The sequence below is a fragment of the Eulemur rufifrons genome, chromosome 25 (genome assembly GCF_041146395.1).
Source record: "Eulemur rufifrons isolate Redbay chromosome 25, OSU_ERuf_1, whole genome shotgun sequence".
Taxonomy (NCBI): Eukaryota; Metazoa; Chordata; class Mammalia; order Primates; family Lemuridae; genus Eulemur; species Eulemur rufifrons.
The window spans coordinates 9,819,119-9,839,040 of NC_091007.1; the positions used below are offsets into that span (position 1 = coordinate 9,819,119).

At 43.5% G+C, this 19,922-nt stretch overlaps 1 protein-coding gene across 1 annotated transcript in view; it reads right to left on the reverse strand.

Moving 5' to 3' along the window:
- Positions 1-19,922, reverse strand: part of FAM107B (family with sequence similarity 107 member B) — a 184,261-nt gene that overhangs the window by 90,382 nt on the left and 73,957 nt on the right. The gene's annotated exons all lie outside the window — the stretch shown is intronic.

The window sequence follows — 19,922 nt, forward strand, 5'->3', positions numbered from 1 at the left end:
CATGGTCAGGTTCTGGTGAGGACTCTTTTCCTGGTTTGCAGATGGCCACCTTCTTGTTGTGTCTTTACATGGGGTAGAGGGGGGAGAGAGAGAGAGAGAGTGAGAGAGGGAGGGAGGGAGAGAATGCTCTCTGGTGTTTCTTATTCTAAGGGCACTAATCCTATTATGAGGGCCCCATCTTTATGACCTCATCTAAACTTAATTATCTCCCAAAGGCCCCACCTCCAGATACCACCACATGGAGGATTAGAGCTTCAGCATATGAATTTGGGTGCAGGGGAGATACAATTCAGTCTATAATATTCCACCCCATCTCCACAAAATTCATATCCTTCTTGCATATGAGATACATTCACTCCATCTCAACAGTCCCAAGAATCTTAACTTGTTCCAGCATCAATTCTAAAGTCTAAATTCCAAAGTCATTTAAATATCATCTACATCAGATATGGATGAAACTTGAAGAGCAATTCATTCTGAGGCAAAAGTCCTGTCCAGCTGTGAACCTGTGAAACCAGACAAGTTATGCACTGCCAAAATACGATGGTGGGACAGGCACAGGACAGACATTCTCATTCCAAAAAGGAAAAATTGCAAAGAAGAAAGGAGTGACAGTCCCCAAGCAAGTCCAAAACGTAGCAAGGCAAATTCCATCAGATCGTAAGTCTCAAGATTATCCTCTTGGGCTCGATGTCCCACCTTCCAGGCCCACTGGGGTAGCAGCGTCATTCCCAGGGTTCCAGGGATGGGTCCGGGCCTGCCCCTATGGCTCTTCCAGGCAGTGGGTCCTGTTGGCAGATTTTGTCCCCAAGTTTCCAGGTAGAGGCTTTTCAGCCTATTGGACCTAAGGTCATGGTCCTGATGGTTTCTGAATTGCTTTAGCATCATTTCTTCCTCTTCCTGGAGAATAGCACACATTTGCAACCAAACAGCCCCATTGACCTGCCCCGTCTAATCCAAGAAGTCCAACAGCCTTCCTTCATTTTGTCTCCTCTCCACTCGCTTCAGTTCAAACTGGCAGTGTTTCTGCTCATATAACCCTATAAATTCATCACTGAGTGGTAGTCCAGCCACACCCTCAGTGTCCTCTTCAGAACATGCTTTCTTATTGTTTTGCAATACGGAAAGACGGAGAATTTTCTAAGTCTTCAAGTTCTGGTTCTCTTTGGCTTCACAATTCCTTCTTCAGTTCCTCTCTCTCCTTCCACATTTCACTATAAGCAGTCAGGAGTAACTACACTCCTTCGACACTGCTTAGAAATCGCCTCAGTTAGATATTCAGTTTCATCACTTCCACGTTCTACCTTCCACAAAACACTAGACCACAATTCAGCCAATTCATCACTTTATAACAAGGATTATTTTTCCTCCACTTTCCAATAACACCATCCTCACTTCTTCCTGACACCTCACCAGAATCACCCCCTAATGTTCATATTTCTAGTATGCACCTCAAAATTCTTCTAGCCTCTACCCATGACCCAATTCCAAGATCATTTCCACATTTTTAGGTATTTGTGACAGTACCTTCCCACTACTTGGCTTCAAAATTCATATTAGGGTTCTTCAGAGAAACAACTGATTAGAGATATACAGATAGATGATAGGATAATAAGGAATTTGTTCATAGGATTAGGGAGGATAATCCCATGATCAAAGTCAGCAATCCAGAGACTCCTGAGCTGATGGTGAAGTTTCGGTCCATCTTGAGCTGGCAGGCTCAAGACCCAAGAAGAGCCAGCGTTTTAGTTTGTTTCTAAAGGCTGGAAAAGACCAATGTCCCAGCTCAAGCTGTCAGCCAAGAAGAGTTTCCTCTTCCTTAGCCTTTTTGTTCTGTTCAAGTCTTCAACTGGCTGGTTGAGCCCCACCCACATCAGGGAGGTCAATGTGTTTTATTCATCTACTGATTCAAGCATTAATATCCTTCAGAAACATCCTCACAGACATACCCAGAATAACGTTTGACCCAATATCTGGGCACCCTATGGCCCAGTCAAGTTGACATATAAAATTAACCATTATACTGATCCTCAGGGACATGACCTCAGCACTCAGCAGCCACTGCAGGCTTCCAAGAAATAATTCCAGAGAGCAATTTAAATGATGTCACTTTGGGAAAAGACGTAAGAAAACAACTGCCCCGTTTAAGATTTTTTTAAAGCTGTTGTTGTATCATTTATTTAGAAATTACCTAATGATACCAGTAATTGAGAAGGAGAAATCAAGTATGAGAATGAATGATATTTCCTCTCCCTCTTCATATTTTTATTCTCTCTTCCTTTGTGTACTTAATCCTGTTAGTGCAGCAAAATATTAGACTTGTGAGGGGAGTGGCAATATATATTGAGCTTCTACAATGATACAACAATAGTAATAACGACAACTAACATTCATCAAATGCTTACTATGTTCCAGGCACTCTTCTCATTTAATTCTCTATTTAATCCTTTACTATAACTAGCATTGTACACTCTATATAGTATATTGTGTTATCCTCACAACTAACTTATGAAGTAGGTCTTGTTATCCTATTTTACCAATAAGGAAATGTCCCAAAGTCAAACGACAAACCAGAAGTTGAGCTGGGATTTGCATGCAGCATGTCTGGCCAGGAAGCCCATGTTCTTTCACACGTGTGCTGCTGCCCCTGCTAAGACCCATTAGGAACATGTAAATGAGCAGAAATAATTAATACAAATATGGTCGATACACTCCTGTAGGCTGGAAGTCAGATCTCATTTTGGTTTTGCTTCTAATTTTCCATATGACCTGAAGCGTGTTGCTTAATTTCTCTGAGACTCAGTTTCTTTACCTGTAAAGTAAAAATTTTATCTGTCCCGTCCTGCATCAAGGTGTTTAATGATAGATGCAGATAAAATGATTCTGAAAGTGTTATGAAGAATGTTATATTAATACAAATGTGGGTGTTGGTATGATCATGCTTGCTACAAAGCACAGAAATCATCTTGTATAGCAGACAGAAGAGGCCCTCTTTATAGTCTTCCTCTAACTCATCATCTCCTGCCCAGCTGTGCAAAGCAGGAACTAGTAATAAATTGCTTCTTAATTATAAGAAAGGATATACGTAGAATGTATGACCTAGTAGGTGTTAGATAAATGTTAATTTCCTTGCTTTGTTGTGTGAACGGGCATAGGAGGCAAAGCCTGGTACCCACCTGCCCACCCAGCGCTATGGGAAATCCATTTGCAGTATCCCAACACTAATCACCAGCCATGATCTTTCTTGTAAGTGATCAGATTCAAAATTGAAAATACTGAGTGTGGTGGGATGAGGGAACTGTGCCTTAGGAACCACCGAGTTACATCAGAGCTCTGGCCTCATGATTCAGGTCATGTCTTTGGGGAAATTCAGGTTCTTTTCATGGGTGAGACATCACTGTCCTTTCTGCCCAAGGGTGCAAATCACTTATTGGGCTACAAAAAGCTCCTTTATTGCCTGTCTCCCATTCTCCACTTCATAAATCTTCAAGAGGTGTCAACAGCACAGAAGGCAGTGGCTGTTTTAGTGAATCTGGAATGATCCCCAAAGGCTTGTCACCTGTGTACATGAAGAATGGCTTTCAGATTCCTGCTCCCCGCTAGTCTAAGCGAGCCTGAGAAAGCACACACCGTGGCTGTCTAATTCAGTGGCTCCTTTCTTCCCCCACATCTCCATTCATTTATAACTCGTTTTTATCTGGTTCACCGTGACCATGGTTATAAGTGAGCACGCTACCCCAGAGAGATGCCTCTGCTTGTCGGGGATACGGCTGTTAAAGACACAGCCTCGCTCCCAGAGGGTTTGGCTACTGAGATGGATTTTTCTTCCTTTCTCATTTACTCCTGGAAAATAACAACTGGGAGGAAAATGAGATAAACAGTGGCAATTCAAATGGCCCTTAAGCTAGGGTTTTGTTTTTTGTTTTTTGTTTTTTTTTTCTTTTTTTACTTTTCCCAGCTTCCAGATAAATTCTCTTCCAGATTTCTGTTTTACATCACTTTGGGCTGACATATGTCAAGCTCTTAGCTTTGATTAAAAATAGCCCATTTGGGTGGAAACAGAATATCGTGATGCAGTGGGATCTTACTGTTTTGTTACTTTAATAAATGAAAGGTTAATGAAAAGAACCGGACTAATAGTCTTGGAAACCAAGCCCTCCGTTTATCTACAGAACAGACACAACCTCCTCAGCTCTCCATCTTTCTCTGAAAGATGGCTTCACCCTAAACCACCACCCCAGTCTCAGAGGAAGAGGAGATTAAAGAGAATGTCTATAAGGCATGGTTTATCTTTCTTGAGGCTATGATCTTGCCTGATAGTTACTAGTTATTCCGGTATATATCTTACTTACCTCCTCTTGTAAATTGAGATCTCCCTACGGCTACAGACCAGCCATTCATGTTTTTCCCATAAGACACAAAATGGCGTCTTCCACGTAGGAGATGCTCAACTACAAGTATCTGTGAGTTGAATGAATGCAAAAAAATTATTTTCAAAGGTATGGATGACAAGAATTCTGGAGGGTGTCAGGCTCCATTATAATTTAGCTACATGCAGTCATTTATCACTGGCGGCCTTGGCCAGGTTTTCAACGCTACGAATCGATGCTAGTCAACTGGTAGGCACAGATGTCTAATGTCTCCTGTGAGATTGCTGTTCTCACACAGATTGCTGTTGGAAAAGGAAAGAAGGCATTTCCAGTCAGCAGTTCTGGACCTATGCCAGAGTTATGTCCTATGGTCCATACAAATGGACCTATGCCCCCAGGTAGGACTGTCCCTAGAACCTGAGGCGACACAGCAAACACACTCTAAGAAGAAACTTTATTATCACCACAACCATCTTGCATATTCAAATATGGATTCAGATGCTGGCATATTTAAGGACTGAAGAAATTGTTTTGTTTCCTGTAGAAAAACTGAAAATAAGAATGGGGTGAGAATCCATTTTTCAGAGGCAGGGGAAAAAGGATGACTAAAATAAAACGTTTTCTTAGGAGATTTAGCACCTATGCAAAAATGTGCTGCACCCCCTCCCCCCGCCACCCCAAATAGTATTATTTAAACCATTCAATTAAAATTTTCTTCAGTCACTTCAGTATTTTCCGTTTCTGGTCAAAATCTAAACAACAAAGAAGGAAGTATGGTCTGAGGTAATTATGGTCTGACCAGGTGCCAAAGAGGCCCCAGACACCTCACAGGGACATGTGACCATGAAAGGAACAGAGCGCCTTGAGTCAGTAAAACCGAACGGCTGGATTTGAACTGTCTGGCCCCGATTTGGAGCAGGTGCAGTGGCTCCGGCCATTTGCTGACAGGCGACATGGAGGACAGGAAACACAAAGGCTGGAGAAGTGCTGAGCGCTAAGAGGCTTTCACAGGCGCCTGTTGCTAGGGAACCACTTCCTCTGTGTTCATACACAGCTAACTCAAGCTATTCAGATATCGCTGGAATCATCTCTCCCCGACTTCGGGGGTGGGGGAGCAGCGGCTGTCAAAGCTCAGACATCACGGTAACCCCAGGCAAAGCCCGGCTTTCCCAGCAGACGCCACAGAGCCCACAGGGCCGGGGGACAACCAGACGTGAATGGGCATCTTGTTTTTATTCAGAGACCTTCTGCCTTTCCCACTCAGGTGCGTGTCAGTGGCAAACAGTGACACACCGCACACAGTTTCATTTTGGGTCCCTTAAGAGCGAAACACTGTTTCCTTCGTCTTCTGATCCCACAACCACCTAGCACAGTGTTTCACACGTGGTTCTCCAAGTTCAATGAATTCGACTCCGTCATTCCACAAAGATCCATTGAGGACCACAAGCACTGTTCGGGAGAGGGGACACAGGCAGAAACACACAAAGATAATCTTCCCCTGAAGAAGCTTCCACATCTTACAAGAGAAACACAAATGCAGATTAGGCTGGCTACCAACCACAGTAACACAAGTAACAGCGGTGCCAACAAGATGGCAGGTTTCATTTTTTTGGTCCTTACACATAAGAAGTACTTGCAGGTAGGCGGTCCAGAGTCGGTTTTGTTGTCCCCTGGTCACCAGAGACCCAGCCTTCTCCTGTATTCTCCTTCCACCATCCTTAACGTGGGTTTCATCTTTGAGGTCATCACCTGGTCCAAGGTGACTGTCATGACATCCTGTAATGTTCCAGACAGGAAGAAGGAGGAAGGATGTGCTCCCTGGATGGAGCTTTCCAGAAGCCCTACTATAGTAGATGCTACATCTGAAGTCTTTCGAGCAACAACATTAAAGCCTCTTTGCCTGTGTTGTTTCAGGTTGTAAAATCAGTTTTATTTGTATAGAGTTCCTTTTTTTCATTATGAAGGTTACAGAATCTCATTACTGCAAATTTGGAAGATAAATGAGTTCATCCCTAATCCCAGTACTTATTTAAGAACAATAAATACTTATTGCGTACGTACTGCGCTAGGAGCCAGGGCTGCAAAGGTGAGCAACTGCGGTGAGCATTCTGATTTATTTCCTCAATTTGTAAAGCTATGCATCAGTTGCTGTGTTCTGTACTTATAACTACAGTAAACAGTTTTTTATGCTACTTTTTTCCACACAGCATGAAATCATTAGCTTTTGTTCCATTTTTTACATTACTAATTTTTTTTTTTTTTTTTTTTTTTTTTTTTTGAGATAGACTAGTCTCACTTTGTCACCTGGGCTAGAATGCTGTGGCATGATCATAGCTCACTGCAATCTCAAACTCCTGGACTCAAGAGATCCTCCTGCCTCAGTCTCCCAAGCAGCTGGGACCACACCTGGATAACTTTTCTATTTTTTGTAGAGATGGAGTCTCACCCTTGCTCAGGGCGGTCTCAAACTCCTGGCTTCAAGTGATCCTCTTACCTTGGCCTCCCAAAATGCTAAGATTACAGGCATGAGCCACCACACTGGGCCACTTTACTAAATTTTTAAGAAGTAGTATATGCTCATAGTAAAAATGAATTAAAAAAAAAAAAAAAAACAACCCAGCATATTCTCTTGCTCTCACCCCTTCAGTGCACATCACCCCAACCTAAAGATAAGTTGGGTGTTAAACATTAAGGATAGTGGTGGAATCTTCTAGCACCTGAGATACATCCTGGAATTTCCCAGTAGGATGAAACTCTAATCATTAAAAGTGATTCTTTTCTGAATAAACCAATGCTTTACTGGCTGTCTTCTTTATACTGTTTTATTTCTTTCCACTACCTGTGTTTCCTGAGACAACCTCCAAAATAAACAAGCTGTACTAGAAGCTTTATCTCAGGGTCTACTTCTGGGGGAACCAAATGAAGACACCCCTTGACAACTTCAAGCTCATATATCATTGGCCAGATGGGTACCCCATCTATAAGGCGGTGGGGGAGGGGGACTACTGGGAAGTGTAGTTTTAGAGCTGGGTCTATAACTGCACCCAAAAATATCAGGATCTGTGGCTAAGGAAGAGAATATAAATATTGGGTAAACAACATCTTGGCCATCTCTGCCACAGGAGATAAGACATAGCCTCACATCACTGCAAATTATGGGCCATAAGAGAGGTACTGGAGAGATTACTTGTTCACAGGTACTTCATTACTTCATGGAGACTACAGAATTTGACTTGGACCTTCAAGTCTGGGAGTGATTTTACTAGGTGAGGAGATACTCTGGCAGTGGTGTGTAGGATCTACCAGAATAGGCAAAGCATGCACAGAAAGACCAGTTAATAAACGATAAAGAAGTGTTTGGGTATAAAAGAATAATGACGTAGAGTGTGACACCAAGACTGGAGATTTGGAATAGGTACGAGAAATACTGCAAAGGAGCTCAGTGACCTTGATACAGAGGTTAAGTGGAAAGAAGGAATCCAACACGATCTTGAAGCTGGCAGCCAGGATGGATGGTGGCACCATGAACAGAAGTGGTACAGTCAGAGAGAAGAGCCAAGTTCAGGGGATATTTGTTATTGTCATTGATTCTATCAGGTTTAAACATGACATCCCAAAAAAGGGAAGTAAGATTTAAAACATTTACTCAACTTCACCAAATCTAAAAAAATTTTTTTTAAAGTAGTGACTCTCATTTCTATACTTCATCTCAATCAAAGCATGATTTTATATGCTCAGGGGAAATTCCAAGAACTCAGACCCAGACCTTCCTCCTTCCAGGAAACCAGGAAGGTTAGGCTTTTTAAAGGGTATCAGATCTAAGATCCCTACTCAGAAACTCCCTCAAATCAGAGGGATATAAAATCAACCAATGAAGACTCATCATTTTGGACTTTGGACTCAACCAGGACTGGGCTGAGTCCTGGCTCCAGCCCTTTCTTGCTGTGCGACCTTGGATAAATTAGCTTTTTAGCTTTCTTATCTGCAGAGTAGAGATAAGATAGTAGTACTTTATAGGACTGATAAGAGGATTAATAAGAAATCCACGTAAAGCACTTAGCATGGTGCCCCTTGCAATTACAGTACTTAGTAAATATTAGCTATTGTTATTGCTATAGTATCAAGGCAAGCACAGACACCAGATGCCTTGTGTTCAGTCATGACAAAAGACCAATTAAGATAACATGATCCTGAATGTGCTAAAATCAAATATGGCAGCTGGACCAGATGAACTCAGGACACAGCCAGTGGGTTAGAATTGGTAAGAAGCTGAGAAAGTTGCAGTCACCTGAAGGAATTGATGCAATGATCCATTTTCTTGAACCCTTTTCAAGTTGTTGGCGGAAACTATGTACGGTGAACCTATTTAGAGCAGGGCAGTCATGAAAAGAATCCAGGCACAAGGAAAATCATAAGGCATCAACTTCTGGAAACCTGACCATCAGGGCTGAGAGCGGTAACCGGCTCTGGTTGAGCATAAAACCAAGAATGCAAAACTTACAGCCCTATCTTAGTGCCCTGTACAGAGGGAAGGCTTCATAAATGCTCACCAAACCACATGGACAAATTAAACTTGTGATTGAATGGACCGATGCCATGGTATTTACAATTGAGGCCAAATACTAGAATCGGGCCTTTGCAAAATGTGCCCTGACTTTTTGAGTCTTTGATCTGTTCTGCTTCCGTGGCTTCACTGGAGTGATGCTTGATCAAAATCCATCTAAAAGGGCACACGGCCAGACGAGCAAATGCTCACAAAGGCAATTTTATATCATCAGCCTTGCTGAGCTAGAGGATAAGCTGTTGTTTATCCCAGCCCTCTCTGGAGTGCACAGGCCTCTAAGTTTCCTTAAAGGAGAAGGCTTAGCGGAGAAGCTCAGGATTCTAGAACTTTCCCTGAGACCTCAACCACCTGTGCCATGATGGTACAAGGTAGAACTGTTCTTTCTAGCTGCTCAGCCACGCCCATCCATTAAATGGTTCCATTTCCTGGCAGTATCCTTCCTAGTTGCAAAATGTTTTGTAATCCTCCATTGCCCAAATTACAAAAAGCCCCTAAATAGTATGGTATTAGCCTCTTACAAAGAGTAAAATGTAACTGCAGGAAACTTTGGGGAATTGTGTAAAGATCACCCACCGAGGTAAGCACTCTCAAGCTAAGCACCATGATGTTAAGTGTTTCTTCTCGTTTCCATAGCAATGGCCCACACACACGCCTACTTGCTCCCCAGACCACACCCAAGGAAGAGATTTCTGATAAAATACCAAAAAGACCACACTGTCCATAAAACTATAAACATGCGAGGAAGTTTCTTCTTGCCTGAAAATTGTAAGGTTTATCATTTGTTTGTGTTCCTTCCTTTTTTCGCAAATTTTTCCTCATGGCGTAAGCCTGGTGTTTAAATTTCGAATGTCTGCAGGGGAAGCCAGGCAGGATGGGGAGGTACCAGCTAAAAGATGCAAAATATTACTCCTTTCTCTCCTCAGCTCTCTGTGATGAAGGAAAAGACGCCAGAGGTGTTCTTTTCTAAGCTGTTTTTAGAAAAACAACAACAAAACAAAGGCTTAAAACAGAGGATGTGATTACATATTCAAGTTCACAAGGAACAGTCAGCAACTAGGCTGAACATTAGGGCCCACGTTTGGGGGCTCAAAAATGAATGATCTTATGATTCAAATCCACTCTTAAACCCAAAGCAAGCACATTCGAATTGAATTGGAATATGGCAGTAACTAGGCAGATATACTTTGTGACAGTCAACTTCAAGATGGAAAAATCGCATTCCCTTTCATCAGGAAACATCCCCCAATGGACACACAAGATAAAACACTGCATTCAGAAAAACGTCAGTGAATTTTAAGAGGCTTGGGAATGCCATCAGTTTGACCGGTTAGTGAGGCATTAAGTAAGTAGTCAAAGAAGCTACTTTGCATTTAGTTTTTGAATTCTTTTTGATAGTTTTGTGTGCGTGTATGATCTCAATCAGGCTCACTGATGCTTTTCAATATATTATAGTTGTGTTCAACACAGTGACTGTCCCACGGGACCCTCTTTTAGTCTGAGTTCCCCCGGAAGCAGACTCTGAGATGCGGATTCAGATAGAAGCAGATATGTGGGAGGTGGAGGAAGCAGGAGGAGGGGTGGGGAATTGGGACAGGGTTTACCCAGCCAGTGACTCTTGTGGGGACCTGGGGCTTCGCCCTGCTGGGGAAACCCCGAGAGCTGGTGCGGCGCATGCGCCACAGCTATCTACTCCAGGGCAAGTAGGTGTCGGTACTCACCAAGTCCCATCAGGGATTGGGTGAGGGCTGCTCTCCAGGGACTAAGGTGGGCTCTGGGGTAGGTAAGAGAAAGGCTTTAGGGAGAGATGTGCAGGAAGTGGGGCCAGTGTGCACTGAGGTGAAGGACAAAGGGACAGGGTGGGATGCTGAGTGTCGGCCACATATCCCAACTTCAACAGCCTCCCAATCCTTGTCATCACAGCTGACATTTTCTCAGTATTACACAAAGTGCTGTGCAAGAATGACTTTAGGACATTTAGTCCCGTAATGTCTCTTCCATCACGTTGCTGGCCCTGTGCCCTTCCTATATGCAAATTCTGGAGCAGTGACTGATTGACCAGGACAGGAGGCAGTGGTAGAGTAAGGTGTGGAGGCTACTAAGCCAAGCGGAACCAGAGTATGGAGAGTTGGGGGAAATAAAGAAACTGACATCACAGGGGACTTCTAGGGCCAAAAATGTCACTTCATTTAAAGATGTGCAGAGAAACACGAGTAAATAGCAAAAACAACGCCAGCAGCAACGATCTTGGAGAGTTGCAAACCTCGGGCTTTCTCTCTTATGCACATCAGCTGGAATCCCTAGATGATGATGTCCACCTTCCACACCCCGAGAATGGGAGAAAGGTGCACTCCAAGGAGAGAGCAGGTTGCACGTCCAAGTTCATGGCACGCAACACAAGTTCTGCCTTTTTATTCATTTTCGGGGGAAGGAAAGTGAGAAGTAGGAAGTGGGCAGAGAGATTCCTCCAGGGTGGAAACATTTAGACCATCCGTTTACTTCTGATTTTGGACGTTAATGTCACCTTCACAATTCTTCTTCCTCTAAAAAATGTTTACTAAGGGCCAACATTAAATTTTAAACAAACACATAAGATAATACTAAAAGAAAGTGAAATAGTATAGAAACACATCTTGTGGCACAAAAAACAAACAATAAACAAACAAACAAAACAGGCAGTTCTGCTCCAAGTGTTACCACACCGAAAATTTCATTTCCTGGTAACCAGTTCACCTTGCAGCTTGGGTACACTTCTAGAAAGTTCCATTTCTCCACTTCCACTGCATTAAGAGGACATAGGATTGGTGGAGACTGGTCCACCATACTAAATGGGCTACCAAGGTGTCCCGTGGGCATGTGGGCACAAGGTCAAGACTGAACAGCTCACTATCTAGGTGCAGCCCAGCTCTCCTTTAGGGCACAGGAGCCTCGTCAATCCACGGCATTTCAGGTGTATCTTGAACACGGATGACTAAACTGCATTCTCATTTTTATTTATGTTTGTATTTTTCCATTCCCTTTATGAACAATCAGTGGTCTGTTGAATTTCCTGAATTTAAAAAATTCTGGAAACAATTAGCTCTCTGCCCATGGTGAGAGGGCAAAGCACAGAGACTGCTCTCCAGATGACCCTGAGGGGGACAGATGCTCTGGTTTCAGAGCCATGGGTGGTGACATCACTTAACACATTCGGCCTACGAGAGTGCTGAGAACACTGAAACCCTATTTCATTAGCCTGACACCTTCTCAATGCAAAATGGCAGTGAGCTAGAAGCAGACTGGAACCTCTTTCCTAGGCAGGCCAGGAAGTCTCCCTTTGCCTCACACACTAAGCAAACCATGGCTGCCTTCTCCTGCCAATGACAAACATTGCCCCTGGCCCTGGTCACCAGAGAAACATCTCCTTGCATTCTAGGGTGATTCCAACTGATTTAACAGGTAGAAAAAAATCTAGGTTTAAAAAAAACCCAAACAACTTTCTCCTACTACTCACACTTGATAACACAAGACCTATAAGCACATTCTAGAAACACCTTCTCTTTACTCAATAAATATATATTAGAGCCCATGGCCTCCAGTCCAGTAGTGTTTTAAATTCTTGGAATAGGGAATACATCATTTTCACAAGTCTGTGTTTCTTAAGTAAATCTCCAGCAACAAGCATATTGTCACCTTCCCTTCTTGAAAAGAATTTATAATAATAATAGTTATTATTATTATAATAATAATAGTGAAAATCCAATCACTATTATTTGAAACTGAGACAAAATAGTAAGATTCTTTAGACTAAAATACAGGTGTGATAATTAAGTCTCATAAAAGAATTTAGGGATCAAGTCTTTGCTAAAAGTCCTCTACAACTCCCAGTGGCATTTCCCTAATAAAAGGCCTCCCACGAATGGACAGACTGTCTGTCCTAGGGTTAAGGGAATGGAAAGAAAGTAAACTGGAGAAAAGGGAAGTACCTTTAGCTTCTTGAAGGCAAGCCCCATGTCTGAATCATCTTTGATTCCCCACGGAGTCATGGTTGGCTTCGTGTTTCTTAAATACCCAAATGAAAACCAGTTCTTGTATCACAAATGGGTTATAAATCAGACACGATGCTTCAGTCCTGCACTCATACTCTAGTTAAACAACCGTTAATTTTGAGTTCTGATATATTGCAAGCATTATGCTAGGAGCTGGGGCTGGGAGTGGGAAACAAAGAGAAGAAGACGCAGAGTTCAGCTTCCGATGTATTTAACTGCTTTAGCAAGACTTTAAAAAGAAAAGGCATTCCTTCCTCATTCGATGACTGTTTACTGAGCACTTGCTACAAGGTCAGGCTCTACTCCAGTCATTCACTATGTGTGCGGCAAGACACGAAATGGTCCAACATCCCTGCCTCTATGGCGCTTGCCTTCTGGAAGGGGAAAACCAACAAAAAACAAGTGAACCTCAGACCAAAAAGTCCCATAAAGACGTTGAGGGACCAGGTCTTCACTGAGAGCCATCCACCACCCCCTGTAGCATTTTCCCTAAGAGATGGCCTCCCATGAACCCTCAGGCCATCTGTCCTAGGGTTAAGAGAAAGAAAGTAAACTCAGGATGAAGGAAATATCCTCCTTCTCTTTTTCCTAACCTCCCTCCCTGAACAGTTTTCGATGCTTTCTTTAGCCAGAGCCTCAGAGGTCCTTGTGGAAGGTAAGTTAACTTTTCTGCAAAATCAAAGGAGAGCGTGATTGAAAGATAGTTGGTGCTGGTGGAAACCTCACTTTTGACTGTTCTCCCATGACATGAAAGTAAAAGCAGACACTTTATGTGTCTGAATGATCAGAAAATAGGTTTCATTTTCCCTCCTCCTGAAGTGCCTCGCCTAGCAGGAAGGCCTGACCTCCGAGCGTGTGGCTGTCCCGTAGAGGGCCGGCCTCACACGTGCGGCCACAAGGAGCTGCGCAGGGAAACCGTGGTCTCACTTCCCCACAGAAGTTACAAAAATACATATATTTTTTTCTTCATTGCATCCATTTTTAGCAGAAGGATTTTAACCGTTTGGGGTTCGTTACTTCACACTTAAGAAACCTACAAACCACAGGAAATGAAACTGGACTAACTGCAGATGACAGACACGGCCAACTCCGAAAACGTGCTGGGCCCCACTCAGCTCTAGGTGACCTTTAGCAAAAAAAAAAAGGGGGTGTTCTGATGAAATCCCGGGACTGTTTGCACACGGCTCCAACTTGCAGGGTTCTCCCCTCGTATGACCGAGTGTTGTCATCTCTGAGGCCCTGGTGGCACAGGGTGAGTGCAACCTAAAAGATAATGGTGCCACGAGCTGTTCTTGAGTTTTGCACACACCTGAAAGTTGCTTCAGCATTCAAAACTACTCGGCCTCTTTCTAAAGCAGTGCCTGAGCAAGAAGAATGGCAAGACGGTGCCCACATTTTTCAAACACATTTGAGTTTTGTTTTGTTTTTAAACATAGCCACCAGAAAGGATGCAACTCATTTGCAAAAAGAATTCTCTCAAGAAAGCATGGTTGGCCCATTTAGCTATCTCCTGCCCACAAGGCAATGAATGCATGAATACAGTTGTGATGTGCCACCTCTGAAAGATTGCTAATCTCTCTCTTTTTACACAAGTAGTACTACCTCATTTCTACTCATTCAGCTACAAATAAAGTTAGTAAGGGCAGGGTCTGTAGTTTCTGTAGGTTAGCTTAAACCCGAGTCTCTGTACTAAAAAAGAAATGTTCGATTTTAATCTTAGTTAGTTTTATAAGCTGTTGTATATATGCGTGGTGCTTGGCTTGTTGTTCCAAGAGACTTTCAGATAAGATTAAATGGAACCTCATGTTAAAATGTTCTCTCTGAGATATAAAAAAGGCAGAGCAACTGTAGAAGGTTCTGGGAAAGAACCGTGTTCAATGGAAAGGCAAAAAGGAGAAAGAAGCTACCCAGGGAAAGTGTGATGGTTAATTCTATGTGTCAACTTGCCTGGGCTCTGGGGTGCCCAGATTAAACATGTCTATAAGGGTGTTTCTGGATGAGATTAGCATTTGACTCAGTGGGCTCAGTAAAGGTGACTACCCTCCCCGGTGTTCAGTGGGCAGCATCCAATTTGTTGAAGGTATGAATAGAACAACAGGTGGAAGAAGGAGGAATTTGTCTCTTTTTCTTCTGCCTGACGGCTTGAGCTGGAGCATCAGTTTCGCCCTGACCTTAATCTGGGACCTACATCATCAGCTCTCCGGGTTCTCAGGCCTTTGGACTTGGTCTAGAATTGCACCACTAGAATTATCCAGGTCTCCTGGATGTCCGGCTTGCAGATGGCAAATTGTGTGACTTTGCTGCCTTATGTGAGCCAATGCCTCATAATAAATCTCTTTCTATATCTATATCCCAGTGGTTCTGTTTCTCTGGAGAACTTTGACTAATACAGAAAGAAAGAGAGCTTTTGGTTTAGCAGCTGCTGAGGAATGAAGCATAAGCCCAGGTGAGAACAGGTAAACCACTGTCTGTCCCTCTCCTCAGCCACTTCCAATAACTGGCTTATCCTCAGAGTCATGTTTTAAGACTTCGAATTGTGCCTTCGCACTGACACACAGTTCTCTGGCATTATAGCCATAGCCTTCTCCTTGTCACTATCAGTAAAGCATCTTTGTTTTGTTTTGTTTCATTTTGAGACAAGGTCTCAATCTGTCCAGACTGGAGTACAGTGGTGTCATTATAGCTCACTGTAACCTCGAATTCCTGGGCTCAAGCGATTCTTCTGCCTCAGCCTCCTGAGTGGCTGGAACTATACGGGTGCCACCACGCCCAGCTAATTTTTCTATTTTTTTATAGAGATCAGATCTCACTCTTGCTCAGGCTGGTCTCGAACTCCTAGCTTCAAGTAATCCTCCTGCCTTGGCTTCTCAAAATGCTGGGATTACAGGTAGGAGCCACCATATCCGGCTGTTTTATTCTCTATTATCTGAACAACATCTTGACCACATTAAAGGAACTCTTAAGTATGGAAAACTTTCCTCCACAAAGTTTCCACCCGACATATGACCATTTTCATGGGCCTATTACCTCATTCTTCTTCTTCCCTGTGCAGAGTTATAAGCATAGCTTAGGTTCAGTTTCGTATTCTTTTCTTTATTTTTGCACTAAATATTATATCCAAAGGATGGCAATGCATCTTTCTTATCTATTTATTCATTTATTTTTAGAGACAGCGTCTCCCTCTGTCACCAGGGCTGGAGTGCAGTGGTGTGATCACAGCTTACTGTAGCCTCGAACTCCTGGCCTCAAGCGATCCTTCCGCCTCAGCCTCCCAAAGCACTGTTAATTACAGGCATGAGCCACCACGCCTGGCTGCAATGTATTGTTAAAATGGAACCTTTCAATAAAGGATCTCACCTCACTTTTGAGCAGAAGCAATTCCCGCTGTTAGGGAGCACACAGTCTAAGGGAGTCCCCACTGAGTACTGCCATGATCCAGGGCCTTCCTATGCTAAGGTGGAGAAAGCGACTCACCATGCGGTGTAATCCGCTGAAAGCAACTTCCTCTCCCCCCCCCCCCCCGCCCCGTCCTTCTTTCCCCGTTTGCTGATGTTTCAAACCTCTAACAACCGCCACATCTTCCCATTCCTTAGGTAGATCTGAGACTTAAAAGTACCAACAGGCTCAAGAGAGGTGACACCGTGTACCCAAGTGTGCGTGCCTGAGTCGTGCCCTTCTGATGGGAGGGAAACTGGAACCGCAGGTGGTGAGGGTGGAGTCCCACTGAGGAGAAGCAGGACACAGAAAGGGCAGGTGGGGACAAAGGTCAACTTCATCTCCCTGCAGAAACTGCCCAGCACTTCTCTTGCTGAAATGGGGCGCCTGTTGACAGCAACCGACACAGTGTCACATTAAGAGGGACTTGTTATAAATGGGCTAATATGTCCATGGAACTGATATATCCATGGAGTGGAGGGGAGGTGCCACCTGAGTCCAAATGGGCACTAGGGTCCTAGCTATTACAGACAAGTCACCTACTGAGAAGACCCTCGAAGGGACGTAGACTGAATTATTCGAGGGCAGGAGACGGGTAACGGTGGTGGAAAAGATTACACACACTCCTAATTAGCCTGTCCTTGGCCCCGGGGTGGCCCCCGCAAGTATAAATTATAGACCTCAGGATAAAGTGTCAGATGCCTAAGGATTAGGTCACCAGCCAAAAAAATGGGCTGAACTCCAAACAGGTATCACTTTGGATTCAATTTACAGTGTCTGGTTTTGACTTTATGAAGACCTCAGCTAATGTGTCTCTCTGCACAAATTAATTTCACATCTATCCTACAAGGCCCAGCTCATAGGCCACCTTCTTTCAGAAAACTTCCTGGATCCTCCCAAATTGGGTTCCCTGTCACCTCTCTAGTACCCGCAAGCTTCCTGCTCTCGGCTGTGTTTCAACACGTCCCGTATCCTACCTTTGGTCTTAGTGTCACGTGTTCATGTTTTGCAGGCCCTGTCGAACCGTCAGCACCCTGCTTCCTTCAACATTCACCTTATACTTGTTTAAAGGCTATCGTTTCTCTATACTGATGCTTTCTTTTTATGTGTTTAATGGCTGCATTTCTCATTTCCTTAAGTTCCATGAGGCATGGAGTCATGTCTGTTGGATTTACCACTGTATATACAACCAGGTGCCACATAATGACATTTGGGTCAACAGCAGACCACATTTACAATCGTGGTTCCATAAAATTATAATACCGGATTTTTTTACTGCACCTAGATAAGTTTAGATACACAAATACTTACCACTGTGTTACAGTTGCCTACAGTATTCAGTGCAGTAGTGTGCTGTCCAGGTTTGTAGCCTAGGAGCAATAGACACTACACCATACAGCCTAGGTGTGTAGCAGGCTCTATCGTCTAGGCTTGTGTGAATACATTCTGATGTTAGCACGACGACAAAATTGCCTAATGATGTGTTTCTCAGAACATGCATCTGTCATCAAGCAATGCATGACTGCGTAGCATAATTCCTACTGAAGTATCTAGCACCTAGTGGATACTAAATAAAGATTACTTGCATGAAAATGTGTTCATACTTTTCAAAGAATTTAGTAGACATAACTTATACCTAACAGGATTTCAAAGAATGGTTAATATATATGGGAGATCTGAATCGAATGAACTAAAACTAGAGACACAAGTGCACTAAGGAAACACAATATAAAGACATAAGTTTGGGAATAAATCCCAAATAAAGAAGAGGGACTCTATAACAAGCCCCAAAGTCAGGCAGTCCCAGCATTTTTTAGAAATAGTGAGAAACTCTGCATTTTCTTCTTGAAATGTCCACTTAGAGGATTACTATATGTTTTTTGAAGAAATCAGGGAAATAAGCCCTTTATTCACATGTCCAAAATCTAAAACCAGACCAGTTGATCACAAAGAAGTTGAGATTCTTGATTTCTAACTAAGCTTTGTTTCTCCTTTTCTGCAGAATTATTGTTCAGAGGGATGTCCAACTCCAAATGTATTTGCTGAGGGAAATCTATCCTGCTTTGCTGGATGTCTAATAATATGCTCGAGAGTCTAAAGATCTGGGGACCCTAGCAGACTTTTGAGAATGAGATGTCTAATTTCTCACCCTGAGATGTCATGCGAGAATTCAGCGGGGTCAACTCATGTCTTAGAAAATCCTTGGCGAGAAGCGATGCCCTCCCAACACATGGGCTCAAGTCCAAACAGGTATCACTTTGGATTCAATTTACATTTACAGTGTTTGCTTTTCACTTTATAAATACCCTGGCTACTGTGTCTCTTTTCACAAATGAATTTCATCTGTATCCTTCAAGGTCCAGCTCATTTGCCACATTCTCTTGGAAAACATCCTGGATCCTCCCAAATGGGGCTTCTCTCCCCCTATGGTGCTCCCAGCCCCCCTGCCTTTGTCTCTGTTTCAGCACATCCTGTTTCCTGCCCCACAGTGGGTACGATGCCAAGACAGCAAATAAAATCATTTATTACAGCAGCTGGGACACTCTCTGGCGTGGCTGAATTTGCATTGACACAGTCGTGACCACCCGTCCTCCCAGCCTTCTCAACTTGCTGAGGAACTGAAAATCGAAGGTCAGTGTGCAAAAGTGGTACCCAGAACAATTTTCAGAGGTACGAGATGCAAGTGCCAGCCCTGCCCCTGCCATGCCCCTGCTTTCAAACTCCAAACTTCATTACAGGCACCATCAACCCCAAGGCACCTTCTCTGATCCTACTTCCCAGCGCAGATTACATCGCCCCTTCCTGGGTGCTCCCAGCAGCGCTTTGATTCTATCAATCTTTTCCATTTATTTCTCCTGTTGCAAACATACTTTGTTGTCTTGAGGGCAAGTGCCATGTCATATTCTTTTTCATATCCCAGAAATCTAAAATTGGCATAAAGTAGGCCCATATCAGACCCACCCCAGCTGTGTCCCCATTACAGAGAGGAAGGGAGTGTCTTGCACATAGTGGACACGAGGGAGCCACTTAAGAGTTTCCTGAATGACTACTATGTGCCGGGCACTGTCCAAGGTGCTAGGGATACCCTTAAACAAGACAGGCAACATCCCTGCTCTCTAGGAGACAATAAGTTAATAAACCACAGATCAATAGAAAGACGATGTTGGATCGGAATAAAAGCATTATGAAAAATATGAAAATGTGTCACAGGGGTGGAGAACCTGCAGCCTCAAGGCCACATGGGGCCCTCCAGATCCCCAAGTGTGGCCCCTGATCTGAATGCAAGCTTCACAGAGCAAATCTCTCTATTAAAAGATTTGTCCTGTAAAATGTGGATTCAGTCAAAAGGCTGCACTCAAGGATCCAGAAGCCACGTGTGGCTTTAAGGCTGTAGGTTCCCCACCCCTAAGCAACGCGGGAGGGAACAGGTGTGGAAAGCAATGGAGGAGCTGGTTCATTGCTGATTGTCTCTCCTCCATCTCTGCCGGAGCAGGGAGCCACTTTCCTCTCACTTTGCATAGTCTGTTC